The 26,460-nt window shown below is 39.8% G+C and overlaps 1 protein-coding gene across 1 annotated transcript in view; it reads left to right on the forward strand.

Annotated features, from left to right (window-relative positions):
* Window positions 1–203: 203 nt before the first annotated feature.
* PTPN13 (protein tyrosine phosphatase non-receptor type 13) overlaps window positions 204–26,460 on the forward strand; it is a 122,730-nt gene continuing 96,473 nt past the window's right edge. Inside the window, exon 1 of the mRNA XM_061479965.1 lies at window positions 204–486. The gene's annotated coding sequence lies outside the window, so the exon portion shown is untranslated. The remainder of the gene's footprint in view (window positions 487–26,460) is intronic.

Raw genomic sequence — 26,460 nt, forward strand, 5'->3', positions numbered from 1 at the left:
CCGGGCGGGGCTGGGCCTGTGTCAGCAGCTTCCCCGCTGCCTCGGGGGCGTGAGGGAGGGAGCGGCTGTGGGGTGGAAGGCAGCTACGTACCCGCCTCCCCGCGCTGCTGGCGGCCCTGAGGGGGCAGCGGCCGGCGGAGCCGAGTGCGGAGCGGGGGGGCCGGGCGGCTCCGCGGCGGTGGGTACCCGGGTCGGAGTGGGGCTGCTGGCAGTGGGCCGGCCATGCACAGGGGCAGGGAAGAAAGGAGAGAAGGAGGGAGGGAGCCGCGGGGCGGGGAACGCCGTGTCGCCGTTCCCGCCCTCTCCGCGCCGGGGCTGGCGGCTGGTGCGGGAGGAGATGCTGCTTCATTCTGACTCCCTCCCCGTTCTCCCTTACAGGCGCCGACTACAACCGTACGCGAGCGCTGCTGCGCGGAACAGCGAAGATCTGGGTTCTTCGGTGCTATCACAGCCCTGCATGCACGAACGGCGTCTCCAGGCTGATCGGTAGGTCCGCTGCTGCCCGGGCCGCTCTTCCCTGCTCGCCGGGGAGCCTTTCGCGGCCACTCTGGAGGTGCGTGGCCGTTTCGGAGAGAAGAGACCTGAGGGCAAGGGGTACCGCGGGCGGGCGACTCTTGGTGAGCATTTAATGGTGTGGGGCAGCGGCCGTGACGGTGCCGCCAGGTGAGCGGGCTGTTGAGGGGAGGGCGGGTTTCGGGCTCCCCCCCCCCCCCCCCCCCGAGGGGTGCAGGCAGGGTGAAGTACGGGGGAGGGTAGCGGCCCTGTCCGCGAGGCGCGGGAGGACAAAAGAGAGGCCGCACAAAGTTTGGCGGAGGGTGTTGGTTCTCCCCCTGGACTTCCTGCCCGGATCGCCTTTGGGGTTGAACTGAGCGTTCAGTAACTGCAGTACACGCGTGGGGGTTTGTGTGTGCCGGCGGCCAAGGGCTCGTTTTTGCTTTCGCAAACCAAACAAAGCAAACTCCCTGCCCCCGAACTGCTTAACAGAGGGAAACTTTTTGCCTTATTAACGTTTTTGGAGGAACAGAAACGAAGTATAAATCTGTTGGCTGATGATGAGAAATAGCGTAGGTTTCATTGGCTTTTTATCTCCAGCAATCGACACCTCCGCAGACCGCAGGATAATCTCTCTCATATTTTAGATTGTGTCATTCTCTTTAAATTGCATGTTTAAAACAACAAAGGCAGTGACTTCATAGGGAACCGCCAAGAGCTGCTCTGTACCCCTCCTGTTTATTGGGGAAACATTTGGGAACCGGTTTGGTTTTGTAGGTAGGATCAGAAGTGAATGTAGGACATGAAGACTAAAAGGTTGTTTGCAGGTAATCTGTGTCTAGCCATCTTATTAAGGTGTGAGTTTTGGAGAAGGGAATATGAAAGTCTTTGCATATGGAACTAGCTGGGGCAGTAACTGTGATCAGTTCACGAAGGCTTTTCAGTGGGAAGAGGACATGGTTTATGAAACTACAGCGAAACTGGGTCAGAATACGCAGCCTTTCTCCTGGGGGCAGAATCTCATGTGAGAAAGCTGTCACTATGTATGTTCCTGGCTGTCTTGACTCCCAGTTCTTTCATTTGGGCTCAGGCTAGTGAAGCAATGACATTTTTATACCTGAAGTAATGACTCCAGACCAGGACTACTTTCTGTGTTCAAATTATGCATCAGGCCCCTGACTGATACTCTGTCTGAGCAAGTGTGTCTTTGGATGACCAGAAATACGTTTTAAAGATATTTCTGCAAGAGTTATAATCAACCAGGATAAAGACACAAAGAGGAAAACAAATAGTTCAGTTCTTGTGCAAGAAATACTGATGGGGAAAGAATAAATCTAGTCTTAGAATCTTTTGGTAGTGCAGTTACAACAGAATTTGCTACCACTCCTTGTGCTATCAAATGTACCTATCTGTTCAGCTTTCACATTTGGCATATGTACTTTGTCAGAAGTGTCTCTTTTATCTGCCACGTCTTTCCATAAACAGTTTTTGAATGTAAGCAGTAATTTAAGGAAAGAAAAGAATCACAGCGAAAGATAGAAAAACCTACAGTCTAACTTTTTAAGATGTTTTATTGCTTGTTTTTAACTGAACAGTCCTGTCTGATGACTGGAAAAGCACATAGCATATTCCTTCCATAATGGGACTTTTTTGGTTTTTTTTTCTTTTGCTGGTGCATGATAAAGTTGAACCTCCTGCAGATGAGGATTTTTGTATTATTTTCTATTCATTGTGATTTTTCGTTTTTGCTTGTTTGTTTGTTAAATGTGGAGTAGAACTAAATACTGTTCAATATATATACCAGATGTAAAAAGACACAGGCTGTATCACAGGGTATTGTTATAATGAGTTAATTAAAAAAGCAGTCTTTTTGTCCTGAGACTGTTGTTTAGTGGTCCTGGAGGTTGTGACAGACCTGGACTTGAGGACACTTGAGTGGATGGAAAAGCACGCATGAAACAAGGAAGTATCTGTGGGAGAAGGATGGGCTCAATGCTAAGGGATAAGTGAGCTCACAGCACATATTTTCACCAGGATAAGAGTGTATGGAGAGGATGCAACCCAGTAATCTATTCATAGCTTCACAGGCCTTTGAGAGTTTAAAAGGGGCTGTGATAGGGATGAGTGGTAAATAACCTCTGTAGCTGGTCATCTTGAGCCTGTGATAACTTGTGCACAGCATTTTCATTTCAAATGCCTTAAAGGGAAGTAGTGAAGAAGGCTAGGAAAGGAAGGAGATTACATTCTTGCAGGTGGGAAGTTACCAGGGCACAAATATGTTTTCCTGTTCTAGTGGAAAGGAAGGTATTCTGTTTCTTGGCTTGTTTTCCCTTTATGGTGGGTTTATTTCAGCCATGTGGTTCTTATAGAGTAAGTATCATAGTGAAAGACTGCAAGTTAAAGTGCAGTCTTTTTATCTGTTTACTTTTTAAAGAGTACAGCGAAGCAATTATTTTCACTTTTATATGTGGAACAGGCATTATTTGGCACATAGCTATTTTCCTCCCAACTGAATGCAGGTATGAACAATAATAATTAGCAGTTGTATAGTACAATAAATCTTCAAAGTGCTTTCAAATCTTAATCAGCAAACCTTAATAGCGTGCTATTGCTGCGAGAGGTAAGTAATTAGGCAGATAAAATGAGACTGGGCAGACTCTTAAATGGAGTTTATTGATGAAGTGCCAGTCAGTTGGACAAAGCTGCTCTTTATCACTGAAGTCACTGAATATTGGTGTACCTTAAATGTCTTCAAATATTTATATGTTGGAATACATGACAATGTGGCCTAAAGGGCCTGGTTAATATAGGCATCCTCTTATTCCAAGTTCTTCACAGTTGAGGAGACCTTACACTCAAGAGTCTCTCTAGTGGTTGTTTCATAGCACTTGTAAAGACTTTCTAACTTGAATGGGAGTAAGGTCAGCTCTTTAAGGGGGATGATTTTCTTTTGAAGAGCTTTCCAGTTTACTCATGCAACAGGCCTAGAACCTTTAGTCCATTGGTGATGTTGGTAAAAGTCAAAGTGATTTTGCAAGGAGACTTTTAAACCTAAGACCATGTTAATATTGGTCTGGCTGCCACATTTTGGATGTGTGAGAGGGAGTGTTGATTAGCAATCCAATGCTCTGTTAGTCACCCTTTGTTTTCTTCACTTGCAGAAAAATTGCACGGAATTTTATGATTTTAAAATGAGCTAATCAGTGAGACAGACTGAAAAGCAAGTCTTGGGGTAGTGTGTCATGGTTCAGAAAATATTTGTAAGCAGTTACCTTGAACTGTGCTTACCATGGGGCAAGCATGGATGGAAACCTATGAATACCAGAGTAAGTTAATGTTGTATGTCGCCAGTTAACTATTAATGAAATCTGTGCATGTGTAAAGAAGGGTGGAACTTCTGAAAGAAGTGTTTCCCAGCCCCACCTCCTCCTGAAGTGAAGGAAGCTGGCATTTACGGATGGGAAGGGCTGAAGACTCTTTGGTGCCGTTTTTATTTTGTCCGGGCTTCTCTTTCTCCTATGCCAGTTAAAGACCTGGTGAGCAACTAGGCATATTCTTTGTGCATCATTATCTATTAAAGTACTGTCATAAAAGGCAGTGAATTCAGTAGGCTGCCTTGGGACAATGATACGTGTTACGAGTTTAAAATCCAACTGCCAGGATAGAGATCTGCTCCAGTTAGCTTATGAAACTCCATAGGAAGAATAGCAAAGGTGAGAAGGCTTTGTTCTCAGGGTTTCATCTGTTGTTCTTTATCTTTTTATGTGTAAATTTAATATGCCACAGAAATGTCTGCAATATGTCAAAAATTAAAGGAGACCCAGTATTAAAAATGCTGATTTCTGATTTATGTTATTTATAGGGAATACTGTAGTTTTGTAGGTTGTTGAGTGTTATTAAGGATTTGTAGATGATGGGGTAATGAGCTGCTGTGTCAGCTCATTGTTCCTACTTCAAACAGTCTGTCATTAGCTGAGATGGAGCGCTTGGAAATAAAGCTTCCTTCTCTTTTCCGATTTCATGGCTAGAAGTAAAGCACAGGGAGAAGAACTGAAACACTTAAAACCAATGAAAGTTTAAGCGCTCAAGTTTGGAATTGAACACAAACCTGTTCATGAGCTAATCTGGTCCTGTTGAAAACCACATTGCTTTTTCCAGTAGGCCTGAAAAGACCTTCAATTTATGTGTGCTCGTGCTTTGTCAGAGGAAGGACAAGTTTTCTGGGATCTTCTCACAACTCTGGATAATGATTATTTTTTGTTTGTTTCTTGAAAATTGTCTTAATAAAGAATATTTGTCTGTATGGGAGAGATATGGAAAGAAATTTCCTATAGAGTTTGCTGAAATATTTGGAAGTGAGTCTGGAAATGTTTTTTTTATGGTGTTGAAGTCTTTTGTAACTGAGTATTCGTATGTAGTTAGGTACTTGGTTTCAGGTACATGTGCAGAAATGTCATAACTGAACTCTGTTATATTTAGGAAAAAAAAAATCTTGTGCTGAAGCACTACTTGGGTGACTTTTCTTGCATAATAACATTGCGGGTGATCTGGTTTTGTGCTGTAAGGTTGCAATTGATGCTGAGTTCAGTAGGAAACATTTCTGTTTATTTCTCAAGTAAAAACTTGAACAGAGGCTCTTTCCCAGTAGACTTTTTCCTGAAATCTGGTTTTGCTTGTTGCTCTGTAATTTGTTGAGGTGAGAAGGCTGTTAGATCATACAGATTCCTCATGTTTTAAAGGTAGAATGTGCTTTTCATTATAATGAACGACAGACTTTTATTGGATAAATAGTGGAAACACCAGGTTCACCCGTGTTTCGTATCCAGTATTAAAACAGCTGTAAAAGCATTTTGACTACAGTTTTTTATATATGTATGTAGGTACAGCTGATGTTCTCCAGCAGCCAGATGACAGTAGTCTTCCTAGCAGGTTCCAGGATATCCGTGTGTGTTAGAATCTTACCGCCACTGCTGTGTGCCGTATGAAAGTAACGATACTAGTTCATTGCAATAGCATGGTTATGCCAATGTATTAGAAATTGTTGCATTCTCTATTGACTTCAGTCTGTTTTGGAACAACAATTCAGGGTTTTTAATGTAAATAATGTAATAAAGTTGCATGTTTGGAGATGTAAGCTTCTCTGAGTCTCATGTCCATTTTGCAGTCTGTCTTTATTTTTATTCATGTAATAGCTAGTGTTGTACTCAGGTAGTGGACAGGCCCTTAAAACCTGCTACAGAAACTCCGCAAGGACTGAGTCCAAAGGCTTTCTAAGTTATTACTGAGTCGAGGCAGAGCATGGCTTATCTCATTATCTCAAGGGCTATAGACCCTCTCATTTGCAGCTCCCTGTTTGTGCAGGCAAATCGGTTCCCAGCGATTAATGTTTTTCATATTAGGATTTTTCCCTTTTTAATATTAATTTATTTAGCATCTCTATAGTGTGTAGATTGGCTACTGTATTTTCAGGTTTTCAGACAGAGGTGAGTGGCTACAAGGAGGGCATAAAAAACACCAATAAACCTGTGAAGCTGGTGGTTCCAGGGCTTTCTTAAGGTCACCAAGTGAAGGTAATGAGACTTGTAAAGCCACATCTGCTGTGCAGCAGGTATTCATAGAGCCTGTAGAAAACAGCTTTTGAAATATTAACTATACAATTTTAAACCTGTAAGCTGCCTTATTTGGTGTTAAATGTATTCCACCGTTCTCAATGGAGCTGTTGACTTCTTCTGCTAACCAAATGGTGTATGGTAATTTTAAAAGATTGAATGGACTGAAGAGGGGGCTAAATTAGTTTGAAACTTTAAGCGTTAGAAATAGTTGTACTTGCTGGCAAAGTCATGCCTGGTTTAAATGATGAAAGATTTGGACTTGCACATTGTGAGAGGCTCTCACAATAGTGGTGTGAAAAAAATGGAATATTTAGATGTTTATCAATGTCATAAGTAAAAAGTAAACCTTTGAGGAAAGTAGGTAGAAAATTTATATAAATTTTCTGTGGAAAAAAATAAATTTCTGTATATAAATTTTCTGTAGAAAAAAATAAATTTCTGTAGAAAAACTTGCTGATTCTTCTTCTCGTCAAAATTCATCAAGGGCAACATTTTTACTGATTTTGTCTGTTTCTCTTTGCATAATGTAGTGTTTCAGCAAAGAGAAAAGTTAGAGAAGGTAAAGGGAGCAGATGTTTTGCATTCTAGTATCTTTACTGTAAAATCAGTAAGCGGAAAATCCTTTCCTAGCGCTTAGGGTTATGGTCAGTGAAATAATAGCTTGCTTTTGTCAAGTCAGTACAAAGCTTTATTTGCCTTCAATGAATTAATTTGGGAGCATGAATTCCAGGCAACCAAATGGTCGATACGGTGGTACAAGTGCTACTTTTATTCTTTGCTTTTTAATTTCAGTGAGTAACAGCACATGTATTACTTTGAGAGACATCTCTGTAGTATACGTTGCTGACTGGACAATTGTGTGGTTAGGTTTATGCAGAATTATCCCTCCAGCAGCCTAATTAAAGACTATATGTAACTTCCTTAAATGGTATGTTTCAACAGGTGGTAAATACCGTTTTCTCCTTCAGAAGTTTTGTTATGGTATTTCTTTCGGTTGCCTTAGTCTGCTATAACTATATTCCAGTGATCGAGGTCCATTTTTTGTTTGTTCGTCTGAAGCCAGTTTGCTTTTGTCTTTGTAAGGCTTAAAATTGGTCTTCACATTAATTTGATTTATAGGAAGCAAGGGACTGCTGCCTGTATGCATGTGTTAATCAGATATTTGTTTGACAATAAGGACTCTCTGCACTTCTTACTAAAGCATTTATCATCTCAGGCTTTGTCGTGGTTTAAACCCAGCCAGACAGCTTGTTCACTCACTTGCCTCCCCCCCCCCCCTTTCTTTCCCTCCCCCCTACTCCCGGAGGGATGGAGAGGAGAATCAAAATAATGCAACTCCCACAGGTTGAGATAAGAGCAGTTTAGTAACTAAGGTATAACACAGATCACTACTGCTACCCCCAATAATAATGATAAAGGAAATAACAAGGGAAGAGAATACAACACCTCACCACCAGCCAACTGGTAACTCGCCCTCCCAGCCCGACCAAGCACTGACCGATACCTCCTCCAACCCTGCAGTCCTAGCTCTTCTGGGTAACTCTCAGTTACATCCTGGGCATGATGTGCTGTGGTATGGAATACCTCTTTGGTCAGTTTAGGTCAGGTGTCCTGTCTCTGCTTTTTCCTGGCTTCCCCTCCTCCCTGGCAGAGCATGAGGCTCACAAAGTCTGTGGCCAAACCAAAACATCATTGTTATCAGCTCTGTTCCCAGGCCGAAAGTCAAAACACAGCGCTGCACCAGCTACCAAGAAGGAGAAAAATGACTGCTACTGCTGAACCCAGGACAGGCTTTTAGGAAGAAAGAGTTTCTCTCCATCCTTCATAGATTCTGTCTTTTAGAGAAGACGGAATCTATGAAGATCTTTTAGAATCCTTTTGTATATCTTCAGTCATCTTTTCTCTGTTCTTAGACCACTGCCCTGCACTTGAAGGAATTTCCTCGTAGCTATTTGAAGGAAAGCTTCAAAAAAGCTTTCAGTAAAAGTTAGCTTATTGATTATTGTTAGAAATCTGTTCAAGGAATAGCAGCAAAAAATAATAACAACACGTCTAATGAATCCACTGAAATACTAAAAAAAAATCCAGGGAAAATTAAAATTTTCATGATTTTTTTCCATAAAAGTAACTTTGACATTTGTGCATGCTGGTGTTTGCATCTGAATAGTTACACTGTGAAGATCAATGAGAATCTCCCTGCTAACTTCACGAGAAATTTGAGTGGGATGCAAGCAGAATACAAATGTCATTGACATTGTTATTGATATGTACCATTAGAGTAGACACTGCAATATAAATTTGTATGTCAGTTAAGAGAAAGTGGTTTCTCACAGGAATAGCAGTTGTGAAATGTTAAATGGCTTGTATTTGAAAAAGGAAGAAATTATTTATCAAGCTAGCTAGAATATACTTCTATAGTACCTGGAAGACTTTGACCAAGAAGGCGTAGCTTTTGAAAATTAGAAAATCAGTATTTCTTGGCAGTGCAAAGAGTTTAAAAATGGAAGGTGGAGAAAAGAAGGAAGGAAAGCACATGCACACACACAAAAAGAGTGGTCTCAATCAAGGTGTGCTGGGCACCTTCAGTTCCCTTTAATCCGTAAAGGCCATACCAGAATGTCCCTGTCATCTCATGTGGTGGCAGTGGAGGCTTCTGTGAACTGAGATTTCTCCCTGAGAAAGGCTTGGATGAATTTTCAGGCCTTCAAATTTGCAAGTACTTTTGGGTCTCCAAACTTAATAGACATTTTTAGGACCTTCCACAATTAATTATCTGATGTGTGGTTTTTTTTATTTATTTCCTTGCGGGGATTTTTTTGTAGATTTTGTAAGCTTTTTTAGGAATTTTGGTCCTCATGCCTTTTTGTTTGTAAGGTGGTTCAAACTCCAAAAATCAGAAATTGGCTTGGGAAGCCTGCTGTAATGATCTGTTTAATAAGATTTGCAAGACACTAAGTTTTTCAGGAAACCCCAGAGCATTAGACTCATGTTTCCCAAAAAGAGGTTTCTTCTGATGCTATTTATTTGACAAATATATACATTTAGCAACACAAGCTAATTCCCAAGAAGCTTAATTTTTGAGTAGCTTGATTTTTCAGTGTGCCTTGTCATTGCAATCCCTTGAATGACCTTAATAAAGAATTTAAAGATTATCCACTTGTAAAGGTTTGCTAGCTGGCAGTAGTGAAAGTTTGATTCATCAGCTATATAGACTCATTTATTGAGTGGCTTTGCAGTTAGGTTATCACATGTGTGGAACAGCCAAATCAGCCTGGAGCTTTAAGCACATGGGCTAATGCGTAGAACTGAATTACTGAAACAGCTTTGCAAAGTTCCTTCATGTCAAAATAAAATGTGTGTGCTCACCACGATTCTTAAAGCCTCTGGTGTTTCAGAAGAGTGTGATTGTAAATTGTAAAAATGAACTATTTTGTTCATGTTTGTTTTCAGTAGGTTTTGATACCACTGTATCCCATTAGCACTAGTGTTTGCTTTAAACAATTGGCAAACAGCTCCAGCAAGAGCAGTTTTCTCCCTTTTTCCTTGCTCCCTGGTTCTATCCTCTATGAATTTGAGGAATTTGATGTATAAAGAAAAAAACCCTTAAGCCTACTTTTTGTTATTTTGTCACAAAATACTAAGGAAAGCCCTAAAAAAAGGTTATTAGAATTTTGTAGTTTTACTTGCATATTTTATCTTCAGAATAGAAAGTATTTTGTATGCTAGAAGATTGTTGTTTGTATTTGTCAGTTTCTGTGGTGGTAACTGTGCGTAGCACAGTTCACACAGTAAATATGGGTGGAAAAAAAGTTTATTCTTGGTAGCTGCAAACATTTACTTCAGAGTGGTTGGTAAAAGCTGGGTGACTGTGAGGCATTACGGGGTCCTTCAAGACCCTTAGCATGTTCTTCTATAGTAAAAGCTAGGCTAATATCTTCACAGCAAACAAAAGAAAATACTCCTTGTGAACTGCTTAATTACAGCTGTCTTACTGGAACAAAATATCATGTGCTGGAAAAGTGTGAATGTGTTCAGAAAGGGATTAGAGAAATTAACAGAACAGAGACCATTAGTGAGTATTAAATTTGACTGTGCACTTATAACCTTCGGCTCAGGAGTTTAATAAACTAGTGATTGCCAAGGAAGGGTGATAGGAGGGGTGGTCTGATCCAGTATAGTACTACTTTTATTGAACATTGCATAGACTTCTACGTACTAAAAGAAATGGGAAGCTCCTCCAAACTGAAAATTTCTTTAATAAGACATCTTTTGTGATCTGCCTTTAAAGCTTGTGTGTGTCCACATGGGCTGACTCACTGTTCAGAGATGAACTCTAGGAATAGAAGGCATCCAAACACTGGGAACTACTGCGTGGCCCAAGAAAATCTGCATTACAGCCAACTCCTGCACTGGTTGCAGTTAGGTCAGTGCTCTAGAGGAAACAACGGTGGTCATGCCTGTTCCTGAAAATGGAGAGAAGTTTCTACCTAGCTGAAGAAGTGTAAACAAGATGTTGGGCTGGCTGGTCAAACTGCAGTTCCTTGCATGTTTGTTCATCCTTTCTGTCATGGAATCCTTATTCCCTTTTATTCAGATCCGTTAAGGAAGGATTAAGTAATGGATAGTCAAGTAATCAAGGAGGTTAATTTTTGTGCATAAAAGTCTAGAGTAAAAATAGTTGCTCAGGAAGAGGGGACAAAAAGACAGGAATACCTTGATGATAACACAAAATCATCTGTAGCAGTATTAGCTGTTAAAGAGGGATGTGAAAATATGCTACCTGATGAAATAATAAAATAGATTATATAAGTAACTGTCATTTTAATTGGTTTCACATGAAAAGCACAACAAAAACAACTTGTAGAGATTTAAATAGCATATCACTCATCTGTAAAAGAAATCGAACTATTTTAGAACTGAAGGACATTCTGCAATGATAAAAGGCATTCTTTTTGTTCTTGCTTGACTCAATATCAGATTATTGTTCTGTTGGTACTAGTACATGTGCTGTTTTGTTGGGTGCTCTTTGGCCTTGCATACTGAAATTAGCATAGAATAATCAAAAAGCATCTTTCAGTAAAAACCCTTTTGTTCTGTGATACCAGATAGTGGTGAAATTTGTGTCTCTCAGTACTGAGTATTAAAGAGCGGGATAGAATCAACAAATTGTATTTAATGTAGTATATGAAAATTTCCCTGGTGCTTGCACAGTAGACAATATAGTTGGCAATATCATAGAAAATATTTTTGTGATTCACATCAACCAAACTCTTTGATATATGAATTAATTCTCACCAATTCTGTCCCACCTGTTGCCCCTGCTTTGAGAATGTTAAAGAATTGAAGATCACAGAATTAAACTTTTTACTGTAATATGAACTGCTGGTTTGGAAGTCTGCTGATGATGTAAAATCTTGTTTTTTCTGCTTCCCTCTTCAGTGGTTTTGGAGAAGTGGAAGAGAAACTACTGCCTGTCTAGACCTTAATAATTTATATATAAATTTACCTTTTATGTAGACAACATTCGTTTCAAGGCTTATGATGTATTTTCAATGCTAGACTATAAACACCAGTTTAAAAAAACCCAAGCGAACCAACCTAACAACATGACTCTTGTGCCAAGGAGTAATATGCATCTAATAAGAGCGATTTAATTTTATAATACTTCTGGAACCCTGAGGTATATGGTCTTTAAACCATTGTCAGAGGATTTGTGGAACTCAGATTTTTGGGGGGGGTGACAAAGGCTCTAATCATTGACCAGCATGCTTTAAAAGCATTGACCATGCTTTAATATAGAGCAATTGTAAAGTGTGTATAACTTCTGGGTGAGGAGAGTCTAAGTTTCTTTCTTCTTCCTTTCCCCCCCTCCCTCTCCATCTGTCACTTGGAGAAACCTTTTGGTGGTTTTATTGTTTGTAGACTGATGGTGTAAAATAGTGTTAAGTCTTACAGCCACTTTTATAGGTCTGATTATTGTGGAAGAAGATTGCTAAAAAATTGGAGAGTGTGTGATTAAAGGCAAAAGCGGATTGGTACCAGCTGTCTTCAGTTGTTATTTTTTGCCAAAACTCAAATTTGTAATCTGTAAATCTGTACTTTAAAAAAATGCAGCCTGTGATTGGTTCTATGCATTTATTTCCCCCCTAAATGACTGGGGTAATATTCTGCTTCTAGGTAAGTGGCTGAAAAATGATCAGTACTATAAATTAAATTGTAAAAATATTGTAAAGAATTTTGTGAGGGAAAAATATTTTTCATCTACAATTGATTAGTAGTGGTCCACAGGATGCCTTAAGTCTTCCAGTAAGACTTGGCATCTGTAATGATTTATTAATTTATTTTTTTCTTATGAGAAAGATTCCACTGTCCCTAGCTGCTACTTTGTCTGTAAATTAGGTATTTCTTCTTTGGCTAAAACAGTACGTGTATGCTTTTGTGCAAATATGCTTGCTTTCTGTTCTAACTCTACTGTCTGATGAAGGCTTTGTTCTGGTCTCTGTGCATCTGCACAAGAAGGAAGCTATGGATTATTCCTCCCACCATGGACTGTGAAGATACTGCGTTCTCCTGTCCTTTAGATTTAAATCTTAAGATTGTAAAATTTTGTTCCTTCCCTCCCTGTTTGTTTGCAGTTTTCTTACTGGTTTGTTTTTTTTTGTAACTCCTTGCCTTCTTTTGTTAGTATCAAATTGTGTATTTCTGTAAGTGGTGAACCCTTGAGGCTTCTCACTCATTACTAGTACTACCGTTTCTCAGCTTGAGGTAAACCAATACAACTGGTCCACTTTGATAAACTATCATTCAAATTCTGTATTTTATATTCAAAGTTTATAGTAGTAAGACAACATGTATCAAAATTGAAGATGTTTTGAAACTGTTTATAAAACATAAAGTTTTGATATCTGTTTCAGACTACTGCCCAAGTGCTTTTTGCAAAGCCTCATATTTATGACTTGACGTGCTGTATCAATGAATAGTCTTCACTTCTTTTCCAAAGTATTTACTTAGCAATGAAAGATGGAAATAGGAGTTAAAGAGCTTTAGCACATCTTTTTTTCTTGCATAAAACTTTGAAATCTTTTTCCTAAAAGCTATTTAGAAGTTTATGCCATTTATATACTGATAATGCAAATCATATTTTTTTATAACACCCTTTTTTTAAAGTTTGCAAGGTGAAAACTGAAATTCAGGACTGGAAGAAAGTTTAGATTTGTTTAAAAGTTTTAGCCATGCATGGGAAGGATGAAAGTTGGTATGTTGTATGCAGACCATATTGTGTAAGCCTTGAGCTTGTAAGTTTTGGAGGAATGGGATTTTTTGTGTGTGTCATTGTGGTGACATTGTCTGTTTATTTTATATGGTTCTATGGGTCTATTTTAGGTGGTATTTTTGAGTCTCCATGAAATAAAGAGTTGGGGTTAAGATGCTGTACATGAAATTATGAAATTGATTGAGAAGGCAGCAAAATTTGATGTATTCTTTAACTGCAGTCTAACTCCCTGTGGTCCAGCTGCATCAATAAAAGATTCAAGTGCTGTTACATTATCCTTCTATTCTCCTTTCACTTAATCCCTCACTAAGGCAGTAGGTTCACAGGTTACTTCAACCTTCTTCTTGGTTCTTTTCCAGTCCAGCAAGTATAATTTGTACATGGGTGTTATCTGTGTATGTCCTCACTCCCAGTACCTCTCCATTATAATTCATAAGAATGTTCTTGGGAAAAAAAAATTGAAAAATGATGCAGTAACTTGCTTTCCTCTCACACTTTCAGGGCCTGTGGAGGAAAAGTTTCTGCGAGTTTGTCCTTGTTATGCAGCCAAGGGTGTAATACATCTCTTTGTCCTGTAAGTCTACTAATATGAATGCATTTATCATCCAGACAAAGCAAGACTTCCCTGAACTCTGATTTTGGCGACAGCAGGCTTGGCATTGTGTCATGGGAGGAGGCACCGATGTCTTGTTTTTCCTGTTTTATTGGAAATGCCATCTTCTGTAGCTTGTTCTGTCCTGTCATTTCTCCAAGTACCAAAATATTATGCAGTGCAGATAATGATCAGATGGAGTCTTCATCCATTCTAGTGTGTGAAGCTGAATCAAATATATTATATCGTGGACTATCTCTCTGTCTTTACTGTAGATCGGGTTAGTCTGATTTGTGTGGAAGGTCTTGTTACAAGGTCTGTGAATCACCCTTGCAGATTTTTTATGTTGCTGTCAAATGATACTGAGGCTTATGTTCTTTGTGGTAAGTGTCCTTTTTACACTCTGAATCCCATTCACTTTCTTGTCTCAGAAACCTCAAGCTTGGTAATGATTTGAAGCAGGGCAAAAAGAGGTAGATGAATCTCTTGTGAAAAAGCAATGGCATGTTTTCCCATCTATATGAAAGGACTAATAATCATATCACCTTTGAGGGCAGTTAAAACATGGAGAATATTATGGTTGTAGGACTGAAGAAATTATACATAGCCTCTGCATTTTAGATGAATCATACATTGGGTGTGTGTTAGAAATTTGTTCAAGGGGCAGTATAGTCAATTTAACAATTGTTAAGTTGTAAACAGCAGACTGAATCATGCAGTATATAATGATATATTCTGCTGAAGTGCAGTGAACAGTGACAGGCTGAGGGACCGTAGTTAACCAGTCAGATTCTGATTAACTTATATAATTTTGGTACATAGCCATATGTGCTTTGTCAACTCATGTTTTGGAGCAAGATCATCATTTCCTAATCATAGGCATTCTAAGTCTTCAAGTGGCTTTGTCTACTAATTAATCTGGAACTAAAACCTTCTAATTGTAGGATTTAAATTAAACTCTATAAGCTGCTTGGAAAGATGTTGGCCTCTATAAGGAGCTCATTTAAAAAGCAAGCATCTGTGAGCAAAAATGTTAATGTTTTGTGTGGTATCTTTCAGTTGATAAAGTATCTGTAGATAGGCTGCTAAATTAGCTGGTGATAGGTGTCACATGGACTATACTATTGTCAATATTTGGTCTACACCACATCTACAGAGTTGTGTGAAGCAGATGGGCAAAGAGTAGGTAAATCGTGATGTATGTTATCAGTTGCAGGAAGTGGATTAACTGTGGGTGGTTGGGTAATGAAAGTCTGCCTTAAAAAAAGAAGACTATTTACTCAATATCTGCAAGATGGTGGTGAGTAGCATGCTTAGAAACCCTGCTAAAGTTAGGTTTAACAGCGAACCTAAACAACGTGAGAGCTTGAGAAATACTGGAGTATGGAAATGCCAGCAGCAGATGAGTGAGAATTTTGTGAAATCATATAATGAACCAGTAGGGAATAATATAATAATACCATTCCTATAAAGCTTCTTTTCTTTTTTTTCTGGGAAATGGGTCTGTTTCACAGCATTTAAGTATACCCTGCATGTTTGCTGCTTGCTCTCAGATTTTTATGTGCCCTTCAATTTGGTTACTGGTTGGGAATGCATGTGAAGAGAGTATGTACAACTTTAGTCTTAAATTAATTACTGTATGCATGAGTATGAAAGGAAGTGCAGGAAAAAAGGGGTCTGCAATCTGAGAAGATAAATGATCACCTTAGTTGTCACAAATTCTGTGCTTGGGACATGCAGGTGTTGAGTGGAAGAAGGAATCTTGATGCTTGCAGTGTGTGCATCTAACTCAGAGTTAATTATCCTGCATGTTATCCCGTTGGGGTTTTTCTTGTTACTGGCTTCACTGAATACTGTTTAATATAGTTCATGTCTGGACCTTATTGGTAGCTTGCCTAGTTTACATTACATTGACAGATTATCAGTTACTGGGTGAAAAAAATGAGATGTATCCTGTTCAAGGATAATGTAATGATTTTCCAACAGTCCGCTCCTGAGCTTGGTATCACTTCAGGAAGGGGAAACACCGTTTGTATCTCTTGAACAGCAACTAAGTGCTTTCATGAGGTAACAGTTAAATAGGTTATCTTTTCTCTGGAAAGCTACTCACTTACAATGAGAAGAACTTGCCGTGGGAGTCTCTTAAGGACAGGTGTATACACAGATGATGAATGCCATTGAATTCCTTCTCAGGAAATGGTTCTACCTGTTAAGACTTGTTAGCCCTACACTTGCAGTACCATACACATAGAATGAAGAGCTGGTTTCTGGACAGATGGAGGTCTGTTACTACAGCTGTAGTCCACCTGCTGGTATCAAATTTAGTCTTGCAAATGCTTACAGAATCTTACTTTAAATCTGCCTTGGCCAAAGCCTTTAATAGGCTTTAGAGACCCTCTAACAAGGCTTTCAGGTAGTTGACTTCTCAAAATACATAAGTGTTCCTGCCCATTTAGAACTCTGTCCTTCAGAGTTTTTCTCCTTTCCTGCAGCAGAAACTTAAGCCACAAGTGAATTGCTTGGTGTACAGGAAGTACACACGTTCGGGCAAATGCACATATAAATTTTAGAGGCGGGTGGTAAAATAATACATGCATGTGTATATGCACATATATATGTGTGGGGACACACACACACTCTTTCTCACATGGGTGTTCACAAGCACATCCTCCCTGAAGGTTTATGTAAAAGTTCAGAGAGGCAGATATGTAATCTCACTTGACAGTGCTTCTCATTTTCCTTAGTATGTCTGCCTTCATTTGAGGCAGCAGCTTAGCATTTGTTGTCTTTATAATTGCTCTCTGTAGAACAGTTGTTCTGTGGACAAGTCGAATCCAGCCAGCTGCCTGTTCACATCTCTGGTGTTCCCTTGGAACATACCTATTTCCTGATTGGGTCTCTGTATGAGAATGGGATAGCATCAGATACCTCTGTTTTGAAGAGGTAGTTCTCTTGAGTTTGGTGCTTACTTGGAAATATATGAAGTTGCTTTTTAAAGTTAGACACTGATTCCCGCTTAAAATTTCTTTAGCATAGTCTTTGCATATATTTTCACACCTAACAGAAGGACAATATATCACAGACCTTTTTACTTGCATTTTTGAGCATACAAAAAGTATAAATCTTATGCCTTGTCTAAGTAGCTAAGAGCTGTCTGAAAATGAAATTACTTTTATTGCTGCTACAGAAAAGTGAAGAAAATGCAGTACTTAGAATAAGACCTGATATTTGCTACTGTGCTGGAATTAACATTTTCTTCAACTTTCAGATAAACGAGTAAGGATCTCTCATCTTACGCCTTAGTCCTAAAGATGCGGCTGCTCTTGTGTACACAGTTCTTGACAGCTGAAATGTAGGCCTATGTTCTGTCTTGTCTGTTTTTCAGGGTAGAAATCCCGACTTTCACAATAAGAATTAATCATCACTTGTGTGAGTAATAACTTTACTCCCAGACAGGTGAGTTCACAGATAAGATATCCATGGTGTCATCCAGCTGCAGACCTCAGGGTCTGTTCTGTTCCTTATGCCATAGCTCCTTTTTTTTTTTTTTGTCTTCCTAAATATGAAACGAAAAATCATAAGTGTCTGGGTTGCCAGCACATTTCTTTTACTGCTGCAAGTCCTGAGATTCTGTGGTGTTGCCAATGTTGTAGAACACATGCAGTCACTTAAAGAAGTCTGAATTACCAAGGACTTGGAAACATTACTTGAGCATCAAAGACTGAAGAAATGATGCAACATAGACCCTCCACATGGGTAGAACCTTCAGGCACCCTAAAGTTTGAGAACATGATCATTTCCACCCGGAGCTGTAGGGCTGCTTCAGAATTGTTCCTGTCAGTCACCAGGAACAAAAGCATCACTCAGGGTCATGGCTGAGGAGAGTGTTGTTATTCAGGAGATGGTCCATCTCCATCAGTAATTGTTGACTCTCATCAACTGTTTTCACCGAGAGTAATAAATGGTAAAAATGTGAGTGAGGATGTATATTGACTTTAGTAAGAAAGGGCAAGAAAGCTAGGTGTTGCGTAAGACTAGGGTATTAGGTAAAAAAGCCATTGGACTGTTTGTAGCAGCTGCTTAGCCAAAGAGAACACCTGCTAGGTGGTAACTTTTAAATTTATTGGGGTTTTTCTCCTTTTCATAGCAAAACTAAATACTTACAAGTGCAGTTTAGTGGAAGTATTGGTGGGTGGGATGATCCATGTGGGAGTTTAACTCTCTTGTTGAACTGTGTACTTAAACAAAAAAAAATCCTTGTATTGTAGTAGTGTAGCTTCTTTGCCTCCATGTGCCTATGGTAAAGCTGGAGGAAGTGCTAGAGGAGTCAGATGCAGATAGGTGGTATTTTCAGACTTGTTCTGTCAGTTGGCCAGGTTTTATTCTGTTGTCAGATATTGTTTCCTTACCAGGCAGTACATATGAAGTAGCTGTTAGTATGAATTGTCCTCTGGATACTAGAATTTTATGGAGTACACAAGTTACACTTCCTGCTAGCAAATTGCTTTCTTGTCATGAGTATGCAAGGGTGCTGCTTTCAAAGTAAAAAACCACAACAGAATTGTTTCTGAAACTGGTACTTTTCTCTCATGAGTACCATACATTAGGTTGTTCTAGCTGTGGAGAAACTATTCTGATGCCACAGTGAAGGATCTCTTCCAATTTCTTTTTCCAAAATGTCTGTTAGTCAAACACATGAGGCTGGCAAGGATTTTTTTTCTCGTATCCGTCCCACCCTTCTCCCACAGGCAGAAGAAATCTAACAAAGTGAACTCCACAGGTCACCCATCATAACAACAGCAAAAGCCATTTGTTGAAGGTTTGGGTTATATATACATATATAGGGTTAAAATCTGGGTTTGAAATAATATTTGATGGGGTCAGGCTGTATACTTATTGAGAGTATGTTGACTTTAACAGGGATTTACAAATACACTACAGTCCTAAACACTCTTCTTGATTAATAAGGTTGGTGGATATTAGAAATATCTTTCCCAATATTTTAGCATGTTAACATCATGATGTTTCTGCACTTATTTGCAAGTCAGCAATTTTCTGATGGAGGGGGGAAGGGGGAGAGAAGAAACAGGAAGAAAAAAAAGCTGTAAAGCTTCCTGTAGTTCACTTTCTAATGGCATATCTAAGAAATTTGAGGACTCTTAACTCTGTTGGCGTATCATGCTTAGTTTTTTGCTGATCTAGTTGTGCTGCCTTCATTTACACTGGTTATTATGTTTCTGCAAGGGGCTGTCATGCTGAGAAGAGACATTTTTAAAGCAAGGTACCATCCTCTGTTACTCTGAGTGTAAGGATTTATAATCTATCAGCATCTGAACCCTTCAGTACTGGAGAATATATCTAATACAGTAAAATTCAAATGACTTCATTACCACAGGAGAGACCTTAAGCTAAGTTTTTAAAAACCCACTCTAGAGTAAATTTATCCATTAGCGAAGTTATCTGTTGAGGAATGCTGGCTTAATTTTTTCCTGTTAAATCAGTGAAACTTACTTGTAGAGTCAGTGAGTTTCTAGTCTGTGGCAATTTATATCTTGGTGTTAAACATTTGAGCATTATTGTTCTCAAACACTGGGGTTGTTATGAAGAAAATTGTCTTTGTGTGATATGAAAAAGCAGTTACTCTATACAATTACCACTACTTGTGTTGCTTATCAGAGCCTGATCGTCTTACTTGCAGATACCTTTGAAATGTTGCAGATGGTGGGAAGTAGTACTTATTGACAGGATAATGCTTCCTAGTGACTCTGTGGTATTTAAATCGTGTGCGTGCTACTGTTTCTCCTCCTCTGACCACAGCTTTCATTCCCTCTTCAGCTCTGCTAAAAGCTGCAAGTGAATGAGGCCAGACTTCAGTCATGACCTTTTCATAGTATGTGAGGAATGCGTAGTTCATTTGCAACAATGGAGTAACTGCTGGACTAAAGCTGGAGGTGCCAGTCTTAAGTTCTCTCGGGGTAGTGTGTCCCTGCTGTGGTAACAATGCATGTTACCCACATAGACCTAGCAACAGTTGTGTGCCCTTGTGTACTTCATGAAGAGCACTGCTGTCACTGGGCACTGAAAAAACGCAGGATGGAAGGATGCTGAGGAAGGCATCTTTATTAAGACTGCTGCAGAGTCTGAAATTTGTCTGTCATTAAGTGAAGCTGTATGATAGACAGTGCATCACTACATCATGAAGTTATGTTGTCAATATGTATTTTGCTTGTGATTATTTCATGTCTAGAAGAATTTCATCTGCTATATGTGAATAAGGGTACTATTGGTTGATCTGCTATTTGAAAAGCATTTTTGTTGCCAAGCTGGTTTGCAATCCTGAAATTTCTGCTTCTCCATTTATAAAGCTTGTCTTAGTCACAGGTCCTCTCTTGCTACTTAGCAATTAAAATGAATGTTGCAAGTGTGAGAAATGCACCGAGGAGAGGTACCTCTCCAAGGTGGAGCAGATCAGCAGCAAAATAAGGGAGTTGCCCAAGGATGTTACACTGGCAATTAAACTGAGAGGGATACAAGAGTCATGCCCTGATTTATGTGGATTAAGCATACTTTGTAGTGATAATTATATATTCTTCTGAATAAAATTTTAACATCAGATGTGAAACATCAGCTACCCTGGTGTATAAAAGTTGCCTAGAAAACATGACTTTCGTTATTATTATATACATTTTGGACTGGATTTACTAGTTTGCCTTGCACGAAGCCTCAGATAAACAAGTTTATCTGGTTCTGGTGATAGAGAGACAGAAGAGCAAGGGAAGGAGTCAGCAATAACCCTTGCTTGTCTTCCATTGTAAGTTCAGTCCAATGCTAAAAGCTGATTTCTTTCCACCTTCCAGGAAGGAAAGAAAGCATTTCTCAAGTAAAATAAATATTGGTTGCCCTGGAGATGAGAGCCAAGACTCTCAGTGTCACATTCTTCTGTCTTTCAGACATGGGAATACAACACTGATTTAGGGCTTTGGAAGGAGAAATGCTAATATCTCATCTGTTACAGTGGGTGTGAGAGCATCACTATGCTCAAATAAAAGGCCAACAGTGCCATATACTTCTGGGAGTGCCCTTGTGTTCTTTGTGTTTTGTCACAGATTTGAGCTACTTTCTTTTTCTTTACTTAGGAGGCTTGAGCTCAAGCAGCAAGCTCCCAGTTTGAAGAGGAGATGCAAATTTAAAGAAATTCTCTTGTTATAGTTGGAAGATAAGTCCAGAAGCATGAGACTGCTGACATTTCATCCTGTCTGCCTGCAGAAGACAAAAAGAGAACATGGAAGGAAAAATAGGAGTGGAAGAAGCTAATCTCTTCCGCAATGTGGTGAAGTTCTTGGGTGGTAATACTATTCTCTGCTGACCTCTCCAAAATGAAGGAATAGTACTTATCAGGTGGATGATTGAGCGAAAAGTGCCACAGAAGTATGTGTTTTTGCAGAAGCTTAGATTCACACAACTTCTGGCAGCTATTTAGAGGAGGGAGATGGGATTTACATCTTGTGGGGCTTTTTATCCCCTCTTCGTATCTATAGGAGAAGTGGAAAAAAGTGGTCATGGCACAAAGGTTTGTTTTCTTATCCTTCAAGACAACAAATGAGAATAATGTGCAGTAATTAACTTTAGAGCAGGATTCTAAAAAAAAAATAAATATTACTTATAGTGGACTTGATTAGCTTGTATATTTCCCTTGATTGTGTGCTTGACTTGAATATTTTTAAATAATTCCTTGTTTTCTGAGTAGTCTATGCAAATTGGACCTGCAGCTATAGGAAACCACATTTTATGTGCACACATCCAAGTATGTGCATATTTGAAAATCAGGTTTCAAAGACTACTGAAGCACAAGCTTTCTAACTTGGCTCCAGGGTTCTGCACTTAAGCAGTTTCAGCAACAGTATTATTGAGGATAAACTAATTGATAGATGCATGCCAGGTCTTCTTCAGGGGTGTAAGATGTGGGTCAATGTAAATAAATAGGAGAGATGCCAGCTTTCTGAAATTACAGGGCATGGTAATGACTGCAGATACTTAGGCTCTACAATGGGAGAGGCCAGACTTTCAAAACTCTTCAGGTATAGCTCCAGTTTGGTTTCACTGGGTTTCATGAACATTGAGTGCTTTTAGAAAGCACTTCACGCTTTCGAAAAAAAAAAAAAATAAGGAGCTAATCATGGCTTCAGAAAGGTGATTTTTAAGAGGTTCTTTTGGACAGAATTGTCTTTTTAGAGAGGAGAGGCTGAGGAAGAGCTCTTTGCTTATCTGCTGGGAGGAAAGTGCTCCTTGGAAATAACCACCTTTTGCCTAAGTATACCTGTGGAGCAAAGGGGCAATAATGCTCCTGTTTGGGACAGATGAACTCATTTAGCAGTGTTGTATATGAATGAAATAAAGTGCTTTTTTTCATTGCAGAAAATATTTTGGATGCATATAGACTGTGTGACTAAAGCAGCTCTTCTACATGTTTCTTGGAAATGTATTCTGATATCAAATAAGTATGAGGTACTGCAGGCATCTTAGCTGACGTTTTTAAAGCAGAGCTTTTGACTTAAACTTTTGGTTCTGAAGTTATGAGAGGGAAAAATGCTGATGCAGAAGGCAAGTTAAAAAGCAAGGGATATGTATTACTAAAACCAAAACACAAAGCTGTGAAGCAGCAGTTAAGTTGAAGCAGTTTAGCTTTTGACTTTCAGGCTGTTTTTAGGAACTTGACAAAATTACTGACATTATAGTCTTTATTAAACACAATAATAGCAATATTATTCTTAATTCAGTAGCTGGTAAAAATTCAATACAATCTGGAAAGAATAAGCCATTAAAATTTTCCTAATTTTTGGTTGCTGTTGGAGAACTTAAATTTCAAATTTAAAATGCATAAGGGAAAAAGTTGGTGGTTGAGCAAAAACAGAATTTTGAGCGAGGTGTTTTGAAAACTGCAATTTATTTGGGGGTGGTGGAGGAAGTAATACTTTGTAAGTAGTCTTTTTGACAGTATTACTTGGTGTGAGGTGCTGCTCCTGTTTTCCCTCTTACCTCGAACTGAGAAAATGTCAGGCTCAGAAAAATGTCAGCACCTCATGCGCCATGTTGGTGCTGCCTGGATGTTCCATAGATGGTGTGCTTTTAACACAGGTTGTTGGGGCTGTAGAGCATAGGGGCAAGGAGGTTAGTAAGCTTGCTTTACAGGCAAGAGACAGAACTACCCATCCCACTCACCAGGGAGTGTATAAGCTGTCTGCCTTAGAGGGAGGAGCTGGCAGTTGGTCCTCATGAGGTAAACAGCCTTTTTAAAGGAAGTGTTTGAGATAGGGGAGAGGCCTTTGGCTTAAGCAGCATTCTTTCTTAGAACTGTGCTGCCTGCATGGCTTAGGGATGAATGGCGTGGAGGGTGAGAAATTGCACTCAGGGCTTGTTGATACAAATGATTTACACCTGAATTTACTCTCTTGTCCTCCAGCGAAAAAAAGCTGCCTCCACATGATGTAAATCCTTTCCTTTGGAAATAAATTCTGTCCCAGTACAAGCAACTTGAAAGTAATGTTCATGTAACCTGGAATTCTATGATTCTATATGCTTCTCCAGTGTTAACTGTTTTGTCTACTGTATTCCTGCATCGTGCTGTGTTCTCTGCCGTGTGAATGTCCCTTTTTGGATGTTCTGTGGCTATGATTGTGGGTGGGTTTTGGGTGTATGTATGGGGAATCCACACCTTCACAGTTCATGCTGAGTTTATACCACCTAGCCCTTTGTCATGCTTCCTGATCATGACTGCACCTGGACTTCTCACCTTGTAAAGCAAGGTGTAGAATCAGGATGTGCTTAGTTGTGTAAGCCTCGCAATCCCATCTTCAACTAAGTGTCCATGTGGCTTCATAGTAAGATGCCACCATGATGTTTTCCGAAGGATAAAGGAAATGAACTCATCTGTAGGTGCATTTTTCCATGTTCTTCTATCTGCCCTTTCTTTACTTCAAGGAGTGAAAGGAGCAGGGCATAGGATGCAAGCACAGTAGATCATGCCTATCTTAAATGAAGAGGAGACAGGGAGAGGACTCATTGCAAGAAAGTGGCCTGACAGGAACTGAAGACTCCTGTGAGAACTCTGCCAATGACACTAGTGAGCCAGTCAGCTGATAACACTTTGCCAGTCAACTTGATATACTGAAAACCACAGGAACTGCCAGGAACATCTTTGGAAATCTGAATCAGACTGGTTGGTACTGTTAGTATAAGAGAAAAGTCTTTACTTACAGCTTTGTGTGCTGTCATTTCAGGCCAATACTATTCAACTTTCCTGAGATCCACTCACACTTTCTCCTTGGATTAGCCCCACTTTGCTCAACTGAAATGAGCTCAAAGTTTACCCTTAACAGAGAGAGCTCATCTTTATTCCGTCTTTTCTTTCCTGCATTTTAAGAGGTTGCTGTTCTTAGTCTGCTGTCCCCTATTGCTATCACCTAGCTTCCTTTCTCTGAGTTCTTAGAAATAGGAGTTTACATGCACTTTTTAAATTATAGAATCACGGAATGGTTTGGGTTGGAAGGGACCTTAAAGATCATCTTGTTCCAACCCCCTGCCATGGGCAGGAACACCTTCCACTAGATAAGGTAGCTCAAAGCCCCATCCAGCCTGGCCTTAAACGCTTTCAAGGATGGGGCTTCGTGAAATGGCGATAGGCTGAGAAAGTTGGGGCTGTTCAGCCTGGAGACGAGAAGGCTGCTTGGAGACCTCATAGCAGCCTTCCAGTATCTGAAGGGGGCCTATAAGGATGCTGGGGAAGGACTCATCATTAGGGGCTGTAGTGATAGGACAAGGGGTAACGGGTTAAAACTTAAACAGGGGAAGTTTAGATTAGATATAAGGAAGAAGTTCTTTACTGTAAGGGTGGTGAGGCAGTGGAACACGTTGCCCAAGGAAGCTGTGAATGCTCCATCCCTGGCAGTGTTCAAAGCCAGGTTGACATGGTTTAGTGACATGGTTTAGTGTGAGATGTCCCTGCCCATGGCAGGGGGGTTGGAACTTGATGATCTTAAGGCCCTTTCCAACCCTAACTATTCTGTGATTCTATGATTCTATAATTTAATTGGAAAATGAGCATTACACAATGTTATATAGCCATGAACATAGCTGCAATTAGAGGGCTAAGATGTGAAGGTAGACAGTCCATATGGTTTTGATACAGTATTCTACAAAAACTTTGTTTTTCTCTTACATAAGTTACTTTGTACTGTCATTATGTTGCAATTTACGGAACTTCAGGCATTAGGCATCACCAGATCTGTTGTACATCTTGATCACTTAGCACTTCAGCTTCTGTATTAAGGACCGGACACTTTATTGAAGGTTCTGAGAATTTGAGACAGCAAATCCAGAAGAATTGTGCATTGTAAATATTATCATTCCTACAAATTTCTCCTTTCTCCATGCGAAAAACATCCATTGCAAACAAACTGGTGGGGAAGAAGTATGTTTTTAGCTCGGCACTTTCACTGTCAGCTTCATCATGTTAAATTAATGCTACTTGGCTGCTAACAGATAGTACAGATGGATAACTCTGGCCATGCATTTTCCCAAAAACACTTCACTACAACTTGCTTCAATCAGTTCCTCAATTGCAGAGATCCATTTCATGGAAGCTTCTTTAATCTTCAGACCTGTTGGTCTGCTCTTTGCTGTGTGACAGTCAAGCACTGCAGCTTGAAGATAGTTTTGAGGAGGAAAAGCAATAGTTACCAAAACAAAGTTGCCAAAAAGTTACCAAAACAGGTAGGCTACAACTAGAATCCTACTCCAATCCCAACTTGTGCCTTTTTTCATGTGGCTGTGTTTGTAATCATTGATGTGTTGTTGTATTCTTCTCATGGACCAGAAAAGGGCAACAAAGCTGGTGAAGGGCCTGGAGCACAAGTCTGATGAGGAGCAACTGGGGTTGTTTAGTCTGGAGAAGAGGAGGCTCAGAAGGGACCTTATCACTCTCTACAACTACCTGAAAGGAGGATGTAGAGAGGAGGTGGCTGGTCTCTTCTCCCAAGTAACAACAGATGGGACTAGAGGAAATGGCCTCAAGCTGTACCAGGGAAGGTTTAGACTGGATATTAGAAAAAGCTGCTTCACCAAAAGGGTGGTCAGGCATTGGAACAGGCTGCCCAGGGCAGTGGTGGAATCACCGTCCCTGGAAGTGTTCAAAAACTGTGTAAAGGCCCTTAGTGACTTAGTGGTGGACTTGGCCATCCTGGGGCAACAGGTGGACTTGATGATCTTGAACGTCTTTTCCAACATATTTGCTTCTGTGATTCCAAAATTAATGTGAAATGTTTTGAGTTTGGTGTGTTGTGATACTTGGTTTTATTTGTCAAGCTACTGCTATCTGTGATATTCAAGCAGATCTTACTGCTTACACTGCTACAGCTGATGTCTGCATGGCTGGGTAGATATGCATGCACTTGTTACCGCGATCAAGAAGTGTGTTTTCTGTAGAATTCTTTTAC

The sequence above is a fragment of the Pezoporus flaviventris genome, unplaced genomic scaffold (assembly GCF_033815535.1).
Source record: "Pezoporus flaviventris isolate CSIRO_AGI_PZ_B2104156 unplaced genomic scaffold, CSIRO_AGI_Pfla_v1 ptg000002l, whole genome shotgun sequence".
Lineage (NCBI taxonomy): Eukaryota > Metazoa > Chordata > Aves > Psittaciformes > Psittacidae > Pezoporus > Pezoporus flaviventris.